The sequence below is a fragment of the Lutra lutra genome, chromosome 2, assembly GCF_902655055.1.
Source record: "Lutra lutra chromosome 2, mLutLut1.2, whole genome shotgun sequence".
In the NCBI taxonomy this organism is placed as follows: domain Eukaryota; kingdom Metazoa; phylum Chordata; class Mammalia; order Carnivora; family Mustelidae; genus Lutra; species Lutra lutra.
The window spans coordinates 74,446,101-74,453,573 of record NC_062279.1 but is presented as its reverse complement, the minus strand read 5'-3'; the positions used below and the strand labels follow the sequence as shown (position 1 = coordinate 74,453,573).

Below are 7,473 nucleotides of genomic sequence, written 5' to 3'. Positions count from 1 at the left end.
GTCCTGGAATGTTAGTTATGTAGTAATTTGGTTAAGAGAGCATTCTGGGTCTGTGCTTCTGTGTTCAGCTTTTATGTGGTTGACTCAACGCAGAGGCCCCAACCGTGACCATGAGCCCCCAGACACATGCTGTCCAGCCCACACACAAGGAGCCTGTTCACAGTCCTGCCGAGGATGCCCCCAGCCTCGGACCTGCTGTCTCCACACGAGGAAGCTATCTTTTGAAATTTGTGCACTGACCCCACTGACCCCAATTTGATCAAATTATGTATAAAATTCTTTTTAGAAGAGTTGGCTCATTAACAGGGAGGAGATTGTTATATTGCAGTTGTAAGAATAGCCTTAGGCGTTTAGATTTTTTTTTTTTTAATATATATATAATAGGGAAGATTCAGCCATCACTGAAGTGCTTTAAAATTCAAGAACAGGTCAATGATGAGCTGGCATGTATTCTGAATCCAAAGCTGATTACTACTACTTTAAGATGCTGGCGAGGATGCAGAGAAAGGGAAACCCTCCTACACTGTTGGTGGGAATGTAAGCTGGTGCAACCGCTCTGGAAAACAGCATGGAGGTTCCTCAAAAAGTTGAAAATAGAGCTACCCTATGACCCAGCAATTGCACTACTGGGTATTTACCCTAAAGATACAAATGTAGTGATCCGAAGGGGCACGTGCACCCAAATGTTTATAGCAGCAATGTCTACAATAGCCAAACAATGGAAAGAACCTAGATGTCCATCAACAGATGAATGGATAAAGAAGATGTGGTATATATATACACAATGGAATACTATGCAGCCATCAAAAGAAATGAAATCTTGCCATTTGCGACAACGTGGATGGAACTAGAGGGTATCATGCTTAGTGAAATAAGTCAATCGGAGAAAGACAACTATCATATGATCTCCCTGATATGAGGAAGTGGAGATGCAACATAGGGGGTTTGGGGGGTAAGAAAAGAATAAATGAAACAAGATGGGATCGGGAGGGAGACAAACCATAAGTGACTCTTAATCTCACAAAACAAACTGAGGGTTGCTGGGGGGAGGAGGGGAGGGAGAAGCGGGGTGGGGTTATGGACATTGGGGAGGGTATGTGCTATGGTGAGTGCTGTGAAGTGTGTAAACTTGGCAGTTCACAGACCTGTACCCCTGGAGATAAAAATACAGTATATGTTTATAAAAAATTTTAAAAATTAAAAAAAAAATTCAAGAACAGCAGAAGGAAGCATCAGTTGGCATTCTTCTAACAATGACCTGTCTTCAGAATTTTTGCTCCAACATCAAGGAAAGGGTTCATTTTCCTACTTTCAACCAATTAAATATTCTGGATGAAACAAGCCATTCATTTGCCATGACCTTTTAGAAAAGTTATTTTGTTTTTTAAAAAAAAGTACCTATTATTAATCTGTATTTACATTGACTATGTTTTAGTGTATTTATAAATGGTGAACTCAGTTTCTGAAATTAAACCTTTCATTTGCAATTTCCAAAAAAATAATAGTTTTTATTATACTCTACTGCTTGCTTTAGGTTTGATTTTTTCACCATGGTTTATAGCGTACATGTGGCTCAGTGGGTTAGAGCCTCTGCTTTCAGCTCGGGTCATGATCTCAAGGTCTTGAGATCGAGCCCTGCATTGGGCTCTCTGCTCAGTGGGGAGCCTGCTTCTCCCTCTCTCTCTGCCTGCCTCTCTCTGTCTACTTGTGATCTCTGTCTGTCAAATAAATAAACAAAATCTTTTTAAAATTTTAAAAAATAAATAAATAAATAAAATAATCTGAGGTCATCTTCAAATAATATTAACATTTCCTTTTCAGGAAGGGAAAGGGATAGCCCCTATAAAAGTATATTATCAACTTCTCTCGTTAATCCTTTATGCTTTTAGGGTCATACATATATGCTAGAAACAGACTAATACATTTGTTAGTATTATTGCTGTAAGCAGCAGTCATCTTTTAGAGCTATTACCTTCATTGATTCCATTTTTTATGTACTTCGTTTCTTTGTGTAGATACACATTTCTGGCTTGTTCTGAAGAACTTTGATTACCATTCCTTGTAGTATAAGAATAGCAATGAATTCCCTCAGTTTTACTTTTGTAGGCATTCCATTATCACTTTTGAGAAGTATTTTCATTAACTATAAAACAACGAGTTCACGCGTTTTTTTCTTTCTACACCTTAAAGATGTCACTTGAAAAAAAATCACACACACAAAAATCTTTCTTCCACTTACAAGTGGTAAACACAGAATTCAGAATTTTAAAGACTGCACACTGGTTGAGTTATACTGAATGTACTTACTCTCCTATATATGTAAAATAAGAAAATAAAGCAGAATGCACAGTAGTTTTTAAATAGTTCATTGTTCGTAATCTATTACTTATACAGATTATAAGAGATTAGGAATCATACCCAGTATGACATAAGGTTTAAGTATTTTGGTAAAATATCACTTGAATAGATATAAGACTAGGCATTCAAATTATAAAATTAAACTGTGCCAATTTCATAGTTCAGAAGAATGCCAGTCCTACTGGATTTTACTTTTGTGGAAAAAGAATTGCACCTTTAACTACTGGAACCCCTGCAGCAAAAGTATCCCAGTTCTGTAACTGAATTCTATAGCCTGAATCCTGTCACGATGGCATCTTCCTCCTTTTACTGGGATTCTTAGCAACTTTTATATCCTGTTTGGTTTTGTCTTTCATCTCTTCCACCTAGTAATGCCATCGTGACAGGATCTATTTTGGATTGTAATTCTGTGGCGTCTTTTGAAATCCCAATGTCTCTTCTCTCCTTAAAAATGGTAAGATCAGATTGTGCTGTTATAGGATCTAGAATCAGATTTATCTTGAATTGATGTTTTCTGAGCCACATGTTGTGATGAAAGTCTGTAATCATCATTCTTTAATTAAAATGAAAAAGCCCTGGAGTTTGTGTCATTTAATACCTGTTGTGAATGCATGCGTGTGTGTGTGTGTGTGTGTGTGTGTGTGTGTCCTAATCTTCAAAGAGGGGCAGGATGCTGGGGAACTACACAGAAAATAGAACGCTTCATGAATTTACCTGTCATCCTTGCATGGGGGCCATGCTAATCTCCATATCCTTCCAGTTTTAGTATATGTGCTGCCAAAATGTGCACCCTGTTGTGGATACTTTCAATATTAATTAATTAGTAATTGCAAATCTGCTATCTCAATATATTAGAGATTTGAGTATGAAAGCGTGGTCTGAAAGTTTTGTTATCAATTAATTTGTGTCTAGTATCCTATTCTTTGTACTTTAAGACTTTCTAGGCTGTAGCTAGTTACTTTCCAATAAGAACATCCATTGCTCAAAACCAGAATCTAATCTCTCCCTCTAATATTCAGCTATCTTCTCTAGCTTTAACGTTTTTCTCCTTTACATGGCTATTGCTTTATCTTTGAGGCATCTTGTTCTACAGAACATGTGAGCCCAGTCGGAGACTACAGTGCAGACATAAATGCTCTAGGCCTTTCAACAAAAAAGGGGTGGGAACCTGATAGTATTTCTCTTCCTGTCTTTTCCTTGTGCTACTTCTGACTTGAACTTGCTTGGCAATTTCAGTGTGATCTGCTGGGGGCTGCTCCCTGGGTTGGCAGAGTGAGGGGCAGATAAGCCAGGAAGAGGAAGCACTTAGCTTCTATAACTGATGGATGCAAGAGCGACAGCGGTTGGACAGGACAGTCGTCATCAGGTCTGTGAGGAAACAGGAACAGCGAGTGTAGCTGTATCTCAGTGAGAGCTCTGCAGGACAACTGACACGCCCTCTCGGGGAACCCCGTGCTCACCGAGCTGACCCTACACAGCCAAGTCCCTAGGCGCTGGGTCTTGGGAGAAGAGGACAACTTCTCTGTTCACACATGATGTCTTTCCCTCTTTCTGGCCCTCATCTTGCTGGTGGTCTCCAAAACCAAGATTGACCTCCTCCTCCTGTCACACTGGGAGCCGAGGCGCGGAAGCCCCCGATGACCATTGCCAATCACAACTTGGCTAGCCACCCCTTGCCTTCCAGACTCTTAGGAGCTGATGCCCCCAGTAGCACCTGAGGTAGTAGGAGCTGGAGGGTGTTTGAGGTGCAGAGTTGTCCTGTGGACTAGACATTTTTGCATTCTTAAGAGACCAGGGTGTTTGGTTGGTTTGTTAGTTTTCTGCCACCCACCCCCATTCTGGCCAGACTGAGTGCACTTCATATGAGGAACTCCCCACAGACTATTTGCTTCCTTTCTTTCCTTTTTCTTTCTCTTTTTCTTCCACAGGGTGATAGCCTACCTCCAAGATGACTCCCAGTGATCCCAACCGCTTTGCAAATAAGTGGGGCTGTGTTACTACTTCTAGCCAACAAAGTAAGTGCAGACATGGTGAGTGCTACTTTCTGCCTGGCATGAAGAGCCACAGGCCATCACAATGCTCTCTCCTTCATATATTTAAGTAATTTTTTGGTTTTCGCATAATTTTAGATACTAAGCAAAGTTGCACGGATACTACAGAGAGTACTCACATACTCCATACTCAGTTTCCCTACATTACTCTAGTACCTCTGTCACAATAAATGAACCAGTATTTATGCATTATTTTTTTTATTTATGCATTATTAATTAAACTCCACATTTTATGCAGATTTTATGGGTTTTTCCCTGCTGCCCTTTTTCTGTTCCAGGATCCCATCTATGATACCACATTATTTAATCATCTGTAACCTTAGGTTCCTCTGGTCTGTGAGTTTCTTAGACTTTCTCAGACAGTTTTGAGGAATATTATGTCAGGTATTTGGGGGAAATGTACCTCAGTTTCAGTTCATTTTCTGTTCCTATAGTTGGACTAGAGCAGTGGATTTAGGGAAGACCATAGGGCTGAAGGTGCCATTCTTATCACATCATATCAAGGGTACTTGGTATCAACATGGCACATCACTGGATGATAGGACCCTTGCTCATCTTCCTAGTGTTTGTAAGCTTCTCTACTCTGTATAGTTATATCTCCTCCCTTACTTTTCCATGCTGTAATCTTGGGAGCAAGTCATCATCCTCCTTGGAAACAGGTCATAGTGCTCTCTTGACCTCTCTAAGACAACTCTCTGATGGTGCTGTCACAAGTCAGAGGATAAAGGTGCCTGGGTGACTCAGTTGGTTGACTGCCTGCCTTCGGCTCAGGTCATGATCCCAGGATTCTGGGATCGAGCCCCACATCAGGCTCCCTGCTCAGCGGAGAGCCTGCTTCTCCCTCTCCCTCTGCCTGCAGCTCTGCCTACTTGTGCTCTCTGACTGTCAAATAAATAAATAATCTTAAAAAAAAAAAACAAACAAGGTCAGAGAGGGTATGGATCTTGGACTCACTCAGTGGAGCCACAGTTTCAGTCCTGGACATCACAAGACAAGACATAAACTTTGTGGTGCTAAGCCATTGAGAGGTCAGGGTTTACGTATTAGAGCAGCATAGCCTGGTCAAATTTAACAAACAACATTTTTATCCTGTATTTCACTTACTATTTTATTCTTTTTCAATATGATTTTGGCAATATATTAGGGGGCTCTTGCAATACCATCTAAAGTGTAAGATTTTCCATTTCAGCGAAAAGCCTTTGGGGTTTTGACAAGGATTGCATTGAATCCATATATTGCTTTGGGCAGTATTACTATCTTAACAATATTCAGGCTTCTGATCCTGAACATCAGATATACTTCCATTTATTTCGGTCTTTGGTAATTTCTTTCATCAGTATTTTATAGCTTTCACTGTTTAAATTTTGAATCTCCTTGGCTAAATTTATCCCTGAGTGTTTTATTATTTTTTTAATAATAAAATTATTAATTAATTTATTTATTTAGTTGAGAAAATATTTATTTATTTATTTGAGAAAAAGAAAGAGAGCACACACATGCAAGTGGGAGGAGGGGCAGAGGAAGAGAATCCCCACGCAGACTTCCAAGCTGAGCAGGAAGCCTGACACAGAGCTCCATCTCACGACCCATGAGATCATGACCTGAGCCAAAACCAAGAGTTGGAAGCTTAACTGACTGAGCCACCCAGGTGCCCCTATTCTTTTTAAGGCTACTGTAACTGGAATTATTTCTTTAATTTCTCTGTAGAATTGTTCATTGCTAGTGTATAGAAATACAACTGATTTCTAAACATTTGAGCCCTGATCTTGTATCCTGCAATTTGGTCTCAGACTGCACCTTCTCAGTCTGTTAAACAGATTACTTTTCTGAAGTGGGTGATTCCCAAGTTTCTCTTCTGGCTCTTTTCTCAGTTGACATCTTTGGTTCCTCATCTCAACGCTTCCAGGCATAACAGGGCCCCCCGGATAGCTATACCCTCTTATCACACTGCACTCATAGGCAAGAGAGCAGTGTGGAAATGGCAGCAGATCCAGGCTTCTCTATGTGCTAAATAGTAAGCAAAATGTTTTGGTTTGGACAGACAGAAAACTCTTGATATGTTCTACCCATTGCTCCTGGTGACTTGATTCACACAAAGACTGAAAAATGCCAGATCTGCATTTCTAACCTTGGTCTCATAAATCCCAGTTAGGCATCTCATTTAATAACTCATGCATGAGACTTTTTAATGAGCTCTCGCTGCATGTGAGGCACTAAACCAGAAGTCTGGAATGAAAAGATCCCATCTGGAGTCCCCACCTTCAGAGAACAGTTCAGAGAATGGGAGAGATGTAAGGTATATGTTTCGTGGACTTCTTCAACGCAGATGGCTGTCTACTCAAGCAATAAGAAAGGTTTTTCTTTGGGGTACCTGGGTGGCTCAGGGGGTTAAGCCTCTGCCTTCGGCCCAGGTCATGATCCTGGGGTCCTGGGATCGAGCCCCACATCGGCTCTCTGATGGCAGGGAGCCTGCTTCCCTTTCTTTCTCTCTGCCTGCCTCTCTGCCTACTTGTGATCCCTGTCAAATAAATAAATAAAAATCTTTAAAAAAAAGAAAGGTTTTTCTTTAAGCAGCAAAACAAAAGCTAGTAATTTCCCAATGAATACCATATAGGTTTATTTGTTGTGAACTTATTAAAATGAAAAATATAGATGAATTCAGTAAAAAATTTACTTGTTAAGTAGAGTACACTAAGGAAACAAATTGCTCTCTTATCCCAGGCCACCAGGGCTCCTGGCACCCCTCAAATATTACCATTCTTGTTTCTCCTGTATCTTTGCAGGAACATCCATTTATACCACATATATAGAGCAGAATTTTTTTTGTTTATTTTTACAACATGAACATGCTATGTGTAGTGTTCTGTAATTGGGTTTTTTTAATCCTTAAATATATCTAGACATATTTCATATCCACCTACATAGAGTAGGTTACTTTTTTTCTTAAAGCATTTACTACTTCTTCAATCTAAAGCCAAATGTGATAGTTTATATTTATGGTAGATTTTGCAGAACTAGTAGTGTACTTTTTTATTCTTATGAAAGGTTTTATTTATAATTTCAC

At 39.8% G+C, this 7,473-nt stretch overlaps 2 non-coding genes across 2 annotated transcripts; one reads left to right on the top strand and one right to left on the bottom strand.

Annotated features, from left to right (window-relative positions):
* Positions 1-427: 427 nt before the first annotated feature.
* On the top strand, positions 428-517 carry LOC125094615 (small nucleolar RNA SNORD45). The gene has a single exon (XR_007125624.1). It is a non-coding gene; the product is annotated as a small nucleolar RNA SNORD45 (small nucleolar RNA).
* A 2,527-nt stretch (positions 518-3,044) lies between these two features.
* On the bottom strand, positions 3,045-3,148 carry LOC125094568 (U6 spliceosomal RNA). The gene has a single exon (XR_007125585.1). It is a non-coding gene; the product is annotated as a U6 spliceosomal RNA (small nuclear RNA).
* Between the last annotated feature and the right edge of the window lie 4,325 nt (positions 3,149-7,473).